The sequence below is a fragment of the Accipiter gentilis genome, chromosome 1, assembly GCF_929443795.1.
Source record: "Accipiter gentilis chromosome 1, bAccGen1.1, whole genome shotgun sequence".
Lineage (NCBI taxonomy): Eukaryota > Metazoa > Chordata > Aves > Accipitriformes > Accipitridae > Astur > Astur gentilis.
Genome location: NC_064880.1, coordinates 39,700,346 through 39,718,140, shown reverse-complemented (window position 1 = coordinate 39,718,140; position 17,795 = coordinate 39,700,346).

The following is a 17,795-nucleotide window of genomic DNA, read 5'->3' as shown; positions in this document are numbered from 1 at the left end:
CAAACCCCCAAATTTCTCCAATAAAAAACCAAAGTAATAATCACATGCAACTGGAATAAAAATGGTTAATTGATATTCATTATTTCTTTCTTGAATGAGTGCTAATTTTTTTTAATAAAATGTGAGATATCTATCATTCAGTGGTATTTCTTTTTTTCCAAACAAACAGACCAGCATTGCATTTCTGGTTTTAAGCCCCACGACATTTAAACAGTTGAGACTTCTGCCTTTATTTTCCTTTTCTTGCTTTTTCACTGTTTTTAAGTAGATTTTATTCCTTGTGATTTTGGAGAAAAGACAGAAAATCTGACTTAAGTGCAAATTGAATACTTTGAAATGATAAAAAAAAATCCATAAAAATCAAACTAGGCTTTTATTGCTATTAAAAGAACCCTCACATTTCTCTGATTTCTCATAATCTCCTGGGATCTGAAAACATTTATCACATTTTGGGGCAGATACTACAGCTGCTCCTTAATACAATTTTTTTTTAAGAAGCCTCGATATATGTAGTAGCACACATATACTGAAACCCAGTATAATAGAATATCACATCTTGGATAACGTTTAGCTTAGTTGAATTTTTAGTCAGTAGAATAGCTGCAGTACCAGGGGAATGGGAAAGACCCCTCATTTCCACGTGACTGCACTAAATAAGGCTCCCTGTTCACATAGTTGGCACTTTGAGGGCTTTCTCCCTCTGGTAGGAGGGTATGCGAGTTGCTGATATAAAATAAAGCATTCAAATTGCCCACCAAGCCCATCCTGGAGTGCCGAGGGAAGCTGCCAACCCATTGCCATCACCACGCGCTCGGGCAGTCTTTCTGTCTGGGAGGCACCCAGCGCAAAACGTAGGGCAAGCGTTGGCCTCAACTTTTTGTCACAAGTGTTTTTGCAGGGGTCTTGTCCACACCGTTCATGGAAAGAAGCCACAGGGGCTGGCCCTCCACCAGGGCTTCAGCACATGGTGGGAAGAAACCGATGTCCGCTGCCGAAAGCAGGGCAAAAAGTCTCCTCTCTGGACCTCAGGGTAAGGATTAGTCCTGGCTCAGGCAGAGGCCACGCAAGGATCATAAGCAACACTTAAAGCAGGGGTGGTGGTCTTCTCTTGAGTCTGTCTTTCTGCCTACCTGGTGAGAAATGGAGACATGTTGACGTGTTATTCTCTTCAGTCTTTTGAAAGTGAATATTTTCATTTGGAACCCCCTACTTTATCTTAACCAACTGCTTTTTCTTTTTTAGTGTTTACTTTTTAAACTGCTAAATTTTTATGCTTTTTAAACATTATTTACTAGCATACAGATGAAACAACTTAATACATGAAACCCTACAGATTATTAAGAATTCAAAGCAGGATCAGAGTGCACCTAAGTGATACACTGATACACACTACTCTTTGATACCTGTCAGGTATATAAAGATTACTAAGGATCTTCTCACCCACTCCCCTTAACAGGTCCTTAAGAACCTGGATTTATTGTGATATGCTTCTATCATCTTTTTTTTCTTAATGCATTGAGATTCAACTCTTCTAGCTCTTCTTTACAAAACCTTAGTGGTTTAGCCCTTGAAGTCTCTGAGCTCATTGCACACTGCCAAAAAACAGGTAAGAAGGGAAGGAATTCAACTTCATTACTGTGTGAAATACTGAATGGCAAAATATTCTTCTAAAACCCATGCTTAATGTAATCACAAATTTACTCAGAATCACTTGAAGCTAATTTAAGTGAGAGATGTCACAAGCTGAAATGTCATTTTTCACAAGTTAATGTCACGTTATTTCTGGAGAAAACAAATTCAGTAAATAGCCTGATTAAAAATTACTTGTCAGAAGATAAATATATGCAGTCAAAGAAATCAATTATGTGTTTTATAGATGGGCAGTGAGATTTCTCTAGGGCAGGAAGAAAGAGTATCAGCCACGTGGAGAGCAAAAATGGGGCACAGATATTCTGTGATTGCCAGCCCTATTTCCAAGCTGGCTCCCAGGCCAAGAGATTGCAGAGAAACATCCTAACAACCTCAAGTCACAAATCACACTGCGTTTGGTGCCAGCCAACACAAAACACCCACTATTCTCAGCCTTTTCAAAGGGAGCTTTCTCCAAGCAAAGAAAGAGTAAGAGGTACACCGGAACTGCATAATTTATTCCCTAGAGCTGCTTTTTTCAGAACAAATCTACACTTCAGATATCTGCAGAACTGGCCAGCAAATCTCATGGGAATCATATTAGCGACATCCCAAGTGGAAAAAGCCGACAAGGGAGTTCCAGAGCCTGCTTTCCCTCACAGCCAAATAAATCAAAATGAAATTTTCTCAGGGGGATGGACTACATCTGAGAATCAGGTTGTTTGAGGACAAATAGTCTTTTGAATCTTTTTGCTTCTATAGAACTTTTTTTTAATAAAGAAACCCACTTTCACTGAACACTTTTTGTTTCCTAAGCTTTCTGCAAAGAAAAATGATGAAAAAAAAATCAAGGAAATGTCAACAGAAACCAAATTCTCATTTTCCTCTGCTCCTCTCAAGGGAAGGGAAAAATAATCAACTAGTTTTAACTGCAAGTTGGAATCCTTTTATTCCTGTTCTGAAGAATCCAAGGTGCTTGTGGTTGTGGTAAAAATTACAATCAAAGGTACCGATTGAATGCTTGCACTAGCAAGCAGCAAAATTTCACTAACTCCAGCTGGTATAAAATGGCAAAGTTCTTATGATAGTAATGAATTGGCAGGTTTAAATAATTTCTGTGGAAGTTGCTGGGTGGATCTGCAGTGGGAAGATATCTGCCCACATCACTTCCCACAGAACAGAATTCAGTGATTTCCCAATAGTGTATCTGATAAAATTTACCTTTTTTTTTTTTTTTTTTGCTCATCTCTGGGGAGGGTAGAGTTCATCAAACATATAAATTATTCAGAATTTTACATTGATTTCTTCATTTCAAATAATAAGCCTATGGATTATTATGAGTTATTTGAGTTAACATTTTTTTCAAAGAGTCAGAGGAATCACATAGCACTGTTTCCTCAGTCTCTTTGATGAGGCGCTAGCTTAAAATCTATTTCCACCACTACATGTGTGGCTTTGAAATTCTCTTTCTGTGATTGTTCATCTTACTGTAACTTGATTGGTGTGATGTTAATATAAGGTGAAGTTCCTGTTGATTGTAGCAGGCTCCTGCATCATTTAAGTCCTTAAGTACTTAAGGCACATTTTGTCTGTAGAAGAAAAAGATACTTTCTCCCTTTCCTAAAAGGGTTAGAATCATGGAATCATATTTTGTCCTATACCGAGCTTACGTCATGTAGAGCCATATCCTAGGTATGTAATTCTATATATATAGCAATCAGTACAGAGATGGTAAGATTTTGACTCAAATAATGAATGCGTATAGATTTTTTGTTCACAGCTTTGTTCTAGCCGTGACACTCGGTAAGTTCCTGAGTATCCAGTGGTCATGACAAAAGAAGATGACTCTCAGAGCACAGCAACAGTGCTGCTTTTAATTATTTCTGTTAAGCAGGCATGCAGCTCCATCTCAGAGCAGAAGGAGATGCTGCAACCCTCCTTAACCTGCCATTGGGTGAACTGTGGCTTTGTTGCTGCTTTTGATGGGGAAAGATGGAAGATGAAAGAAAGGCAGAGAATGACTGGAAGGGAGCTGGTGGCCAGTTTCCTTCCCTGGAAAAAGTACCAAAGGCTATCGTATCAGGTGAGCTGGACTGTTGATCTTCGGGGGAGGCCAAAGCTACACTGTTCTGTATAAATAAAAAATAAATGAAAAAAAACCAACAAACCACAAAAATTTGCTGCCACAGAAGACTGGAAGCAGAAAGCAGCAGTAGCTTCAAAACAGATAAAATAAATCATGGACAACGGGTCCCCACAGATACTGAATGGAATAGACAAGGATGTGCCTTCTTACATTGCTAATCCAGCGACGGCAGATGCAGGGGAAACGTGAGGAGAACCACCTGCAGAGAGCACTCAGGCTCACACCGTCTCCCTGACCCCTTCCGTGACTGTCCCAGGCAGGACAGACTCTTGGTCCAACCCAGCAGGTCAGTTCTGATGCTATTAAAAAGCCTAGAACCTTTCCCAGTTCCTCAGCAAAATATGGAACTTCTATTGGGAAGTTTCCTAGCCTGAAACAAGACTGTCAGATGGACATGCTGATTTATTTATGTATCATGCAGGCTGCGAGTACCAGAGACAAGCCTGGGCGTGGATGTATAGCACATCAGCTGGCCGTGAGCCCAGCCCCCATGCAGTGAGAAACAGAATGAGCTGCTTTGCATTTACTGCCGGGAACAACGAGCGCTCAGGCAGTGACCGCAGGTTTACTGCTCTGCATTCACACCTCTCTTTACCTCAGATTAACTAATTCATGCAGCTGCATCCTTGGGCTGCTGCACTGAATATGAAAACTACTTGCTTTTTTCCATTTCCTTGCAAAAGGCCCCATCAACGTGTTCTTGCCTAGGGTGTCTACCTATAGCATAAGTGATTCCCACCTGCCTTGTGAATTGCTCATGCATGCTTATGCCACTAGCAAATTTTAGATATGACGTAGAAGATGCTGATGCTCTTTCCCTTGGATAGAGATTGAGTGAGATTTCCCAGCTCCTGCCCTCCTGGTAGAGGCAGGGAAACGACAGGTATGATTCCCGGTCCCCCGAAACTGTGTGCCCCAGGGGACAGGTGGGTTCTATTTCTGAATGTAACAGCATATACCGGGAACCATAATGTGTCCTGGTGGGACACAAGGAAACCTGAGCAGCAGGTAACTTACAGTCACATCATCTTACCCGTCACATGAATCTGACCATCAGGAATTTAATGTAATATGCTCCGATTTTAGCAACTCCAGGGACACTGATTTGAGACCTCTCTTGTCATTGGCACATTGCTCCCAGCCCTGCACAGAGCTGCCTGCACTTCCCATTCTTATGACTGTTCACATGCAAAGGAGGACCTGGACGTGTTAGTGAACTATGGCTGGTGACAACAGCACTCACTTTTGACATAACAGAATTTATATTCCAGGCTGCCCTGGTATCCAAGTACCTCAAAATACAAGAGAAAAACTTTTTCACTGTGAGGGTGACCAAGGACTGGAACAGGTTGCAAAGGGATATGGTGGAGTCTCCATCCCTGGAGATGATTTAAAACAACTGGACATATCTGTGGACAACCTGCTCTGTTGGCCCTACTTTGAGCAGGGGGTTTGGACTAGTCAATCTCCAGAGGTGCCTTCCAACCTCAGCAATTCTGTGATTCTATAAAAATATGTTTACTGTCATTCCAGAGGATATGCTGAGTGACATCCAGGTGCTCCTCTCCTCCAGAGAAGTTCTGGTACCCTGCAGGTCCTCTTTCCCCTGGACTTGCTGCACCCGGGCGCTCAGGCATCCTAAGGCAGCCCAAATGGCAGCACACCCCTATCTGCTCAGGGATGAGTCCACACTCCGCCTCAGCCTCCCTCAGTTAGTTTTGAAAGCAGTTTTCAAAAGAAGCCAACGGGCATATGCTGGAGCCGAGTTTAAGTCCTCACTTGGGAAAGGAGGTGAAGGTACTAGAGGCAGCACAGACTGCCTCTCTCAGCTCCATACCTCTTCTCAAATAGATTTGGCAAATCTAATTACTGATACTACTAATAGCAGACTGACTCCTGATTAGTTTTTGGATTTGTTTCCTCAGCAACTGAAACATTTATTTAATGAATAAACTGGGGATTAGCCTGGAAAAAAATGTGTCCTGCACATTTTTCAGCAAACATTTAAATAAGTTTCTTAAGATATATTCATAAACCTCTAGATGTCACATCACCAAATTCTCACAAATTCATGTATGGGCTTAAACTTTTACTCAAAAATTCAATTGTTAGTGAATATTTCAGATTTAATGTAGAGAGCAATTATTTTTTAAAAAGCTGTACTATGATGATTCCTGATTGCTTACCATTCAAACAGGAGAAACAAAGCCTTGAAGTTAGAGAATCCAATGCAAACAGCTTGAATGTTGAATCTCAGTGCTCGGTAAACATCCCTAAAGAAGCTATATACAGCCAGAAAATCATCCTTCCTTTTCTATTTTCCCCTCAAACTTCATGCTTCAATGTTCCTAATTATTCTCATACTGAATAACTTTGACAAAACGGCGATCTGTTCTCCAGCAGTCCACAAATAGAAGGGGAAAAAAAAGTCTCATTTTCAGAAAAAAAAAGTGTTATACATTGTACCCAGCTCTGCAAGATAGCTAATATTAAATGCAGCAGATAGAATTCAAGCTTCTGGGGAACAATAAGGAAATAGGGGGGGAAACTATATTTAACCATATTTATATTCACAGCCTCCTACAAAGTGGGAGAAATAATCACTTAAGATCAAGAGAGTAGGCACAGATATCATAGCCTCTTGTTACCTTGCTCCAGGTAGGATAAATAGTAGGCACTGAACACAGCTTAGGTAGGCATAATTTTAGTGCTGCAGACAATAAACTACAGCCTAATCTTAGACACACTTCTCAAACCCCAGCTGTACTGCTGTGCTGGGGAGCAGGTGCCCAATGTATTTGCAACAGCTTTCTGTTGGGAAAATATCTGTACACTTCACATGCAGTTCCCACGCTTCTCCATTAGCCCATGATTAAGTGTAAGTGACTGTAAGTCTCCCATAAATTTACAGTATCTCAAATTTTCTAAATTCTCTGCTGTTGGGTTTGTGTGGGATTGCATTAATATTTTAAATCACACAGGAAGGCGTAAAACAGACTTACACATATCTCCTTTAAAATGGAGGACTTCTGGGATAGAGGGATCATTCTTGCCAGGTGTAGCAGTGTCTACATGACTGATTTTCCAGTATACAGCTGTTCTTGTATGAACGCATTTTGGAGCTTAAAAATAGCATGATAGTTCCCATTATGTTCCCCTTCTTTTTGCCCAGCAGCTGTTTGGCTGGAAAGCATCACCAGTACACAAGAAAACAAGAATAAGACAACAGCTTCCATAGTTCAGACCAAAGCCTAGTAACGGATCTCTGGTGGTGACCAAAAGGAGATGCCTAGTGAAGAATAGAAAACTAGACCAAGCACATTTCTTAGCCTCCAGCCATTTTCAGCTCAGGGATTTTCTGGAGGCAGTTTGTTCTGAACCTGACGCCGAAAGACAACATCTCTAACTCTAGAAACCAATAGAAATTATGCCTAGAATGAAAACTAACAAAACTAGGGTAGCTCACAGCTTTCAAAGATATATCCTTAACATCAGATGTGGCCTATTACAGTGGGGCCCATAAATGAGTGGTCTGGTTTCCAAGCTCTCCATTGGAAAATCCACCGGAACCCAAAGGAAACCCCTAGTGTGCAACAGCTCCAGAAAACAAATCAACCAACCAGTCTTAAACTCCTAATATAAGAGTTCAGATGGGTTAAAATAAATATCTGGAAAGCTGTGCTCTTCCTAGTGGAGCCACACATCAGAGGGCAGCTGAGAAACTTGCTCCTTCCCCTCTGAATATTCATCCATAAAAAAGATGCCTTTGCTACCTGGGAGGAGTGCTCTCCCCCCATTCTCATGCAAGATTAGTAAGAAAACCAATTCCATGTAATTTCTGCAGCCGGTCCTCTGTCTTGGGGAAGGGGTTCTGCTCTCTGTCAAGGCTGCAGTGGGATAGTATCTATCTCTAAGAGATATTTTTTTTTTTTAATTTTTATTTTTTCTTTAAATGCCAGCACACTTGCCAAAAGGCATTACTGTTGCAGAAAAACTCATCTCTAATATCTGCATCTTATTCCTAAAACAGTTTAGCTTTTATTGCCACTGTTTATAGAAAGCCTACAGTAATATAAACGGCTTTCATAAAAGTTGCCAGGTTTTTAGCAGCATGCTGTGCCTCCACAGCAGTTACAACAATTCTGCTGCTACAAAATAGTATCCAATTGCAGTATCTACTGGCAGAAGCACAAATTGTTCTCTTAGGTTGGGCATTGCTGGAATAAGATCACATTTGCTAACACCTTTTTTGTTGTTGTTTTTGTTTTTTTGGCAGGATGAAATGTTTCTCTTTCTTTTGCCACATAAAAAGGAAGGAATGGGGAGTTGTTTGGGTTTGTGCCCTGTTAGGAGAATGATTTTGTTCTTCTTATGATATGGGACTTAATTATACTTCCCTGTTTGATGCTTGTATTAGAAATTCAGCTTCCCACAACTGTATTTCTCCACAGAAGGCATGCAATGTGTCTAGAGAAATCTGAATTGCTCTCGTTACATGATGCCAAGACTTTGGACAAAACCCCTTGCTCTCAAGCACTCTAAGGGGCTGCCTGTAAATCAGGATTAAGCCTGTTTTCTCTATAAGCCAAACCATATCCAAAGCAGCTACCATGCTGCAAAAGCTACGTGGTAGAAGAACACTGATAAACCCCTGTCCCAGGAGCAAATATACAGACCAGAAAAGAACATTAGCTTTGACCTGCAGAATGCATTTTACTGTGTAATCAGAAAGCTATGAAACTAGAGCCAGACATCCAAAATCTTAAATACTTCCTTTTGCCAGTGCTGAATAAAGATCATCTCCCTGGACTATCTCATGTCCTGCACTCATTCACTTCTAGGCAGTACATCGTGGTCCCTCACACGTGTATTCAGAGGATAACATAACTGATTCTGTGACAAAAAGGCAATCCCTTGCCCGTCTCGTCTGTGCCTTACCACAAAGCTTTTGAAAACTTTCTGTCACCGAGTTGGAGCTTTTGTGCATTTCTGGCCTCTCTCTCTCTATCAAGAAAGAGCGCCACTTCCTAAAGCTTACCAAACCACAGCTGTGGTCCCTGCGAGTGGCCGGAGATGTCCCATTGGCAGTATAGCATTGCAAGCTGAACTGAGCTTTCCCTTTAGGATTGAGATTAGGGTTTACTGGGAAAAGATCTCAGTACCTTAAAAGGACGCCTGTTTTTCTCAGGTTCACACACTGTTTATGATGGCCCGCCTGGCATTTGGCTGTAGCGTAGAATTTCAAATTTGTTTTTCCTCCAGGGAGCCAGAGCACTAATCTACAGTAACACAGGCTGCATGAATCTAATCATTGTACCATGACCCCAAATGATCTTGTTATGCATTCAGCTTCTGCCCAGTCTATCTCATGGATTGACAAAAGTTTCTGCAGTCTGGAGATAAGGAATGTGGTTGCATCCATTTATTCTTACTGTACTAGCCTGGAGACAGCAATATATTCCAGTCATTCAGATGAGAGACTTGCTGATGAGCATGTGGGAATAAATGGGAATCAGTGAGTTTTGTGCAAAACCACAGTGTGGCTATAGTGAAGGGTAAAGCATACCCCCCCCGAGACGTGCTTCTGAGAGAATCTAAAAGGTGGAGAAGGTGGCAGCATCCAGCTTCTTCGGACAGTTTGGACTTAAATAACAAAAGGCAGTACCATCACTTTCAAGGACATTTCCAATCAGATCTGGAAAATGTCCTGAAAGCACATGATTTATCCACCATTTTCCTTCTTTTATCCCACAGTAGTTGCTTCCTGTAGACTTGGAGAAAATGAATAATTATGTGGGGAAAAGGGAAGGTGCTCTCCCTGACATCACTGCCTTCCCTAAAATGATGACTCTGCAGTGAATAATCAACGCATTTAGACACATAATTTCACCTCACTGGCATCTCTATCCCAGGCTGGGAGAGTCACTTCTACAATAGGTTTTACAGACACAACACTGAGAGGCCTGAAGGAGGCAAATATCTGCCTCTACCTCCTTGCTTACTTAGCACTTCTTCATGTGTTGGGTTCAGGGGATGTTACTGAACTTTCAGGATATAACACTGACTCACTGCATAAAATTCAGTGAGGAGTGAGGGAATGGTCTAGAAATTAAATACGTTAAATGCCTGGGAAATCAGTTTACCTCCCTTGTTTTGAGAGTACTTGCTCTCTATGCTTCCAAGAGGCCAAACATGTCAACTAGCCACCTATGCAACCAAACTACGCGACGCTCACCTCATAAAAGTGTCAGCAAGTGGTATCACTCATTTAATACTATCTGGATGTACGTCTCAAGTATCATAACAAGTCTTTCCCTATCTGCACAGCAATGCTTGTCTCAGCAAGGTCTGTTTAGGTCATTTCCAAAGTCACAGCAGCTGGCCACAGTTTTCCTTTGCACTTCCCGGTACCTTTTCATGTTGCTTCCCCAATGACTCCTGACTGCATTGTCTGCCTTTTCCACTCAGCAAGTTTCTCAGGAAAGCAAATCATTTGTCCTGCCCCATATATTCCCCCACCCCTATCCTATCTGCCCACAGATCTGCTAGGATACACACAAACAAGTCGGTGAAGCAGCCTTCAGCTTCATTAAGTTACTCCAGGTAATCTAACATATCTTCAGGAGACAAGACTAATACAGTATGAACTGAGTTACTTTGATTCTGGTTTGGTGCGCTGCCAGTGAAATAATTATCATTTAAAGGTTAATTAAAGAATCTGCCTTTGCAGGTTGTGAGGAAGGCACTTAACAGCAGGAACTGAGCTCAGGAATTGTCGGGTTGTGTGCATAATACATAATGTTACAGGCACTAAAATGCATACATCTTCCAGCCTCACTCTGATCTCACCCGCAGTAGAGTAAATGCCATCTATCTCTGGATTTGGTGGAGCTGCTCTGAATTTACATGTTATGCAGTACAGTAGGCCCAGGAAACACAAATGCTTTGAAGGAATCAATACCATCGTGTCTTTTTATCTGCAGCCGCCCACACAGCCTGCTCCTGCCACGCCAAGAGTTGCGGATTGAAGGCTTTCCAAACTTAACAATCACTCAGCACTGAAAAATCTATTTCTTGGTGATGTTCAGCCCTCAAGACCTGGTCAATGACTGGAGGACTGAGACGTTACGTCTCAGAGTAACGGGGTTTACCCAGTCGCTGCTGCAAGGAGTAAAGCCAGCTCCCCGGCCAGCCGCGGCTCTCTGAGCCTCCCCTGTCTCCCTAGGCCAGTAGTTATCCCTTCAACGCCCTGGTGAAGCCGTACTGCCCGCCCACAGTACTTCATTTTATTCCTTCACTGACATACATCACTGTTGCTGCAGCCGTTCTGAGTGCCTGTCTACACCGCGCCAAGAAGGATAGCACTTTTCAAAGGATTTTTTGCTTGGCCTCAATACAGCACCTACATGACCTCAAGTCCCAAGACTGTGTGGGGCCCAATGCTTCACTCCACCCTCATTACATAGATACAGCTTAAGCATTCTGTTCCTCTTGTTTTGGCGTGTTCTATTGGAACAATAAAATATCCATGATGATCGCGGTTATTTTAGCTCACGTAGTTTATGCACTACCAAGAGTAATTTACCTTGCTGACTCTGTATTCATTTTTTTTCTTAAAAGCTATTGGTTTCATGAAAGAAGATATAATGATGACAGCAGGATCCATCATTTCTTCCTTATTTCCATCAAGATTAAAGTAACATCATCTTAGGATGTGCATGTGTTTCACACCGAGATCACAGGACAAGTTACCAAAAATTCAGAATATGACAAACCTGCCAAGGGTGGAGGAAGAGATTCAGCAGACAGCTTGAGAGCTGGAATAAGGGTTTGCCTGAATAGTCAGCACCCATTTCTCGCCTAACAATGCCAATCTCTAACATGCTTTTCTACCAGGTCTCCCTAGTGCATTTCTCACGTTGGCGCGCACACCACACACACACACACACGAGTGTCGTTCAAGGCTCGTGGCAGCCACACTTTGGACAGAAGATGGGAACTGACGTGCAGGTGCCACCATCTTTCCGGAATTTCGCATCAGATGCCAGTGTCACCACCCCCCCCCACTGATGGTGGTTTGCAAATAGGAAATAATTAGCTGAAAATGCTGTGAAAGAGGACAAGACTGGTAATCTCAATGTGCAGCCTGTGTGTAAAAAGAAGAAGGGGGAGAAAGCAGAGCTGTTAAGGGATAAGGGAAATAGTGTCAATTAAGAGGAGCATAAATTAGAAGAAGGGAGTCCCAAGAGTCAATATGAAATGAGGGAAGAAGGGAGAAAAAGCAGCAAGCAAGGAAGGGTCCCAAAACAAATTGAAAATGCAGAGGTAACATTTATGAGGCCCACATCTCTAGGGCAGCCACTCAGTGCTTTTCCCTGGTTAACTTCCACTCTGTGTCCTTCAGTTTAGCTTTCTTTCTACACACTTCATTTGATCTCCAGCAGGCTGAAGGTGAGAACTGTAAAAAAATGCTGTTGCCAATTTGAAAACAAAGCAGCAACTCTAACGAGCTACCCAAGATATATTTTTACAAAGTCAAACTGCAAAAGTTTTTATTTATGTGATGAAAGGCAGACAGAACAGCTGTGAAACACAAAAAATTAAAAACAACAACAACAAAACCAAAACCATTTAGATGGAACCACATATTAAAAAAAATATGTTGCATAATTATATATATATTTTTAAAAACAGGCCAGCCTGTATCTTTCTGACAAATAGCTACTGTCTATTGGCAAAGACTTTCCTGTAACAACTACCTACTATTTTGTTATTCTTATTTTCCTACTGGGAACCAGCATCAAGGATGTGATGCCCTTACATTTAGCAAACATTTAACCAATAAATGTTTAATCATTTAAGAAAAAGCATCATAAATAAAATGCTTTGTGAATGAGAATCGTCAGGGAGTAATTAGAACTCTTAATGCCTACAGAATAAATATGACATCCTCCTGTTTCAGAATCACTAACTCTCCCACAGAGCAGAAATACACAGGAAGCAATTATGCAAAAAAAAAAAAAAAAAACAAACAAAAAAAAAAACCAAAAAAAAAAAAAAAAAAAAGAAAAAAAAAAGAAAAAAAGGTACATTGAGGGGAAACACTTCTGAAGTTCAGTCAACAAATTTCATTGTACCTTGGGACTCTGAGATACCCTAGTGATCAATAGACCTTTTAACATAATCAATCTTATTTCAGGTAAAGTATTCTACCTGGACATCTTTTGACAATAAACAGATTTAGCTTTGGATTGTCAAAGTTATCTCAGCTTGTGTAAGAAAAGAAAAACAAAACAAAAAAAAAAAAAAAAAGAGAAAAAAAAAAAAAAGAAGGAAAAGGAATATGACACCAAAGGGAAAATGTTTCCGGTATGTCCATAGGGGTTTGGTTGCTTATTGCCATAAGGGTCCCACTGTGCAATCAACTGGGTGCTCACCAGAAGCCACTGGAGAAAACACCAATCTAGAAAGCAGAAGGAAGATGTGTCTGGGACATGAACACTGAGAAAATGGAGTCATTCCAGTGTTATTCTCCATGACCAGTAATGTCATTTGTTGTCTCTTGTTGATTTTTAAACAGAAAATTGACAAGATCTTATGGGATTTTCAGTAAAAACAAAACCATCCACATTTCATCTGGCAAGAGGCACCAAAGTGTCTGGGTAATTTTCCCAAATTGTTCTCTTTTATTTCATAAAATGTAACTAGGAAGCCAAGCTTCATTGACAGCATCATTTTTAAAAGTCATTGTCAACATTCCCTCAGGATTTTTAAAAATCATTTTGGAAAAAGCTAAAGAGACTATTCTTGCACAGGCCACAGAATGAAATGCCATTCTCAGACAGATCCAGTCCATTTCAGATCTCCTTGCCAGTGTGACAAAGCAATATTTCATATACAACACATCCTGTGCAGCACTACAACAGACCATGAGGGAGTTATGCAAACAGATTACGGGCTGTTACCATACATTTCTTTCTTCACAAATAATTCAGCGAGCGAATGCTTTGAAGTTGTAGACAGAACATCAAAATATATCATAGAAAAACTATAGCATTTGTCAGTCTGCACATTACATTTTTGTAATATTTATGTTAAAACACAAACATAACAGACTGTCCGAGTACAAATAGAGTCTCTTTATAGATGGAAGTTCTTTCTTTAAAAATGGATAATGCCAGATGCTTCTGAAGAGCTCAATAGTATAACCCCTAGTCTTTTTTCAAGAATTAAGTATGAAATCTTGGAAAAGACTTCCTCTCAGCTCAAGCTGAGAAACAAAGTTGTCACACACCTATAAACAACATCACCCGGTTCAGAAACAGCTCAGTGTATTTCCTTTTCTATGATGCAAATGGGATATATTTGACCTCCACAACCTTGTATGGGACTAGTTAAAGAAAAAAGGGAATACAGAGGACCAGTGACGAGGAGTCTTCTACCTGTTGTAACCACAGCCAAATCACTTTGTGCCTCAGTTTCTCAGTGGCAGAAGATTGCTATGAGGCTAAAGCTCTTAAAAACCTGAACTCCTACTTGTTTGCTAGAGCAGACCTCCATATTCTTCCAGTGACTCTAACCAAACCCTTAACCACTGTTTTGGGCAAGAACAGGAGAGAAGATGACATGAACATCTTGACTTTTCAAATAATTTCTCTACTGTCCTGCAGCTTGATAAGATTTGTTTGATCGTCCCATTCCAAACCTTTAATTTGATGTGGCTGCCTGTTCTTTATATTGGTGAAATCAGAGGAGTTTCAAAGGAAAAACAAGAATACAAATAGAATAAAGTCTTGCCAATCATCGTCCCTTGTTTGTAGGAGTCTAATTTGCGACTAAACCCGGTAAAAACCCCACTAAAGAAAATACAAAGTGATACCTTCTTCTTTTATCTGTGGTGAGACAGACTGTGGTCTCTGACTGTATCAGGCAGGTTATTTTCTTTAAGTAATCCCTTCACATAGATTCAGCAGCCTCCAGTGATTCTGGGCTTGCATTTTGCCCTCTCTAACTAAGCAGAGGCTGAGCCAAGGTAATGTCTAGTGCTCCATACTGATATTAGTTTTCAGATCTGGTCTAAGAATGAAAAAATTAAAGGGTTCATTAATTAAATACCACTGTGCTCTAATATAATGTAACATAGAAAATGGAAAGGGTCTATCTAGATTGTTTAATGCAATAATTAGCTTTCCAGAAGAAGGAACAAACTTTATGTTATTAAAATTCACAGTTTATTTAAATTTAGGAGAAGCTGAAAACGCCACTCAAGACAGAAATAACAAAGGACTCTAAAAAGACTGTGATGAAGAGCAAAAGGAAATACAAAGAGATTCAGCTCATGGAGTAATGTCACAGGCTGATAATACGCAGAGCAAAGTTACTACCAAGTAAACAGATAGAAAGAAGGAACTGCAATAAGAGGTTTCAACGTTACAGGAGGGTGACAAAAGAAATGCCAGTTGTACCTTTGGCACAGAAGCAAAGGATAAAAAACTAATTGATAGTTCAGCACCATCCAGCTGAACCCATAGCCCTGTATTTGTACCTTGTTAGGGTTCAGGGAAACCTCACTGTACGGGGTGTTGTACAAATGCCCTCCACAAAAACCAGCATCCCCTTCCACTTAACCACCTGCCCCATTCCCCTATGCCTTTTCCTTTTCTTTACTCCTCTGCTATTTATTTCTTTTCTCTATTTCATCCTTATAACCTCACACCTGACAGCGTTATATCTTCTGAGAACAGCCTGGCAACAAGACAGCTTATAAAACTGCAGACCCAGTTGGTGACCCAGTAAAACACTTTGTGCCTGGGAATCTGTATAAACTTTAAGTCAATAAACTACAATCACAAGACAAAGCAGGTGTTGTGGTTTAACCCCAGCCAGCAATTAAGCACCACGCAGCCGCTCACTCACCTCCCTCACAGTGAGATGCGGGAGAGAATCAGAAAGGTAAAAGCGAGAAAACTTGTGCGTTGAGGTAAAGACAGTTTAATAAGTAAAGTAAAAGCCGTGCACGCAAGTAAAGCAAAACAAGGAATTCATTCACCACTTCCCATCGGCAGGCAGGTGTTCAGCCACCTCCAGGAAAGCAGGGCTCCATCATGCCTAACGGTTACTTGGGAAGACAAATGCCATCACTCCAAACGTCCCCCGCTTCCTTCTCCTTCCCTGAGCTGTATCTTCTGAGCATGATGTGATATGGTGTGGGATATCCCTTGGGTCAGTTGGGGTCAGCTGTCCCGGCTGTGTCCCCTCCCAACTCCTTGTGCCCCCCCAGCCGCTCGCTGGTGGGCTGGGGTGAGAAGCAGAAAGGGCCTTGGCTCTGTGTAAGCGCTGCTCAGCAATAACTAAAACATCCCTGTATTATCAACACTGTTTTCAGCACAAATCCCAAATATAGCCCCACACTAGCTACTATGAAGAAAATTAACAGTATCACAGCCAAAATCAGCACAGCAGGTTAAATAACACACATACACACACAAAAAGTATACTGTACAGATCTTTTTTTTTCTTTTTATGGAAATGGAGTGTGATATGGAAAGACTGGGAGAAGAAGTGGGAACATTTTGAATAATTTTTTCATCGTATTTTCTGTATTTTGAACTCTAAAGCTAGTAGTGTGAATAGTTTTGAACATTTCTATCCCCCATCCTAACCCTACTATATTCTTTTTTTGAAAGGAATTAAAAGGAGAAAGTTAATTTTACAGGCTGGTGATTTGACCCCAACCCCATTCCTCAGTCTCTGTTTTGACATGCTGCTCTAACAGCTAAACCACTCTCAGGCACCTGGTGGTCAAGGGATACAGGAACCAGAACCAATTATTCAGACCTGTTTCTTCAGGGGACATTACCACTACTGTCTATGCATGTGACTGTGCTTCTCTAATAATTTTTGTAGCTTTTTGGCAACTATCAATCAGATTTGACAGCAGGAGATTAGGCTGAATGATATTAAGCTCTCACATAAAAATAAACAGTAACCAGCTAGAGGAAAAAGAACTCTGTAATTATCTCACAAGAAAAAAAAAAAAAAGTCCCCAACCCCAAAACCTAGAAAACTGCACTATGAATTCAAATGTTATTAGATTGCAGCAAATCCACAAGAGAGAGAAAAAAGGATGTTGCAAATAGCCCATGTGCTGAAAAATATTTAATTAGAGCTCAAGGCTTATTAGGGGCTGGAGGAGTTGGACACCATAACCGAACCCACGGAAATCTGCCTTTAGTAGTGCTGCCCGTTGCTTGGCATACTTGGCAGTTTTGAGATCTGCATTCAAATAGAGCTTGTTTGTGGTCGTCAGCTCTGCTAGAGAAGCACAAAAGTCACTGTTCAAGTTTTATCAGTTGAAAAGCTCATTACTTCCCATTAAAAATAGATACACAGCATTTTGTCTCACATGTTCTCAAGAAAAAAACACTTCCTCAGGCAGTTGTTTTTAAGAACATTTCTGCTGTGCTCTAAAATGTGGACAAGTATATAGCTCAGTTCCTATAGATTTTGCTTGCAAAAGAAGGATGCTTACCACTAAACTGACTTAGAACAGGTCTTTACGTATTACTGCTAGTGCTGTTTATTACACTGAAGCCCTCAGATCTTCTGTAGGCATTAATTTTTCAGTAACCCCTTACAGATGAAGCAAAATATTTTCTCAGTCAGCACATGGACTTCTCTGAGCTGTACCTTTCTTCCTGGACTTGTGATACAAGCTATACTCTACTGAGGACATTTCTCTAATCTTCTCCTTATGACTGCTGGTGATGATATGTCCAATACTGAAGGAAAGAAGTTGACATGGGAGAGGATGCATCACATCTCCAGCTTCAGGGACTGCTGATTAGGACACTTACAATTTCATCATCTGAGCTGATAATTCCTCCCCCCGCTTCAATCCAATCACAGGGCTTTTCTCAGAGCCAACTCAATAGCTAAATATTTTGTAGTGACATATTTCTCTGATCTAAAAGTAACACAGAAAAGGTAATAATATTCCACTGCTACAAAAAAAAAAAAA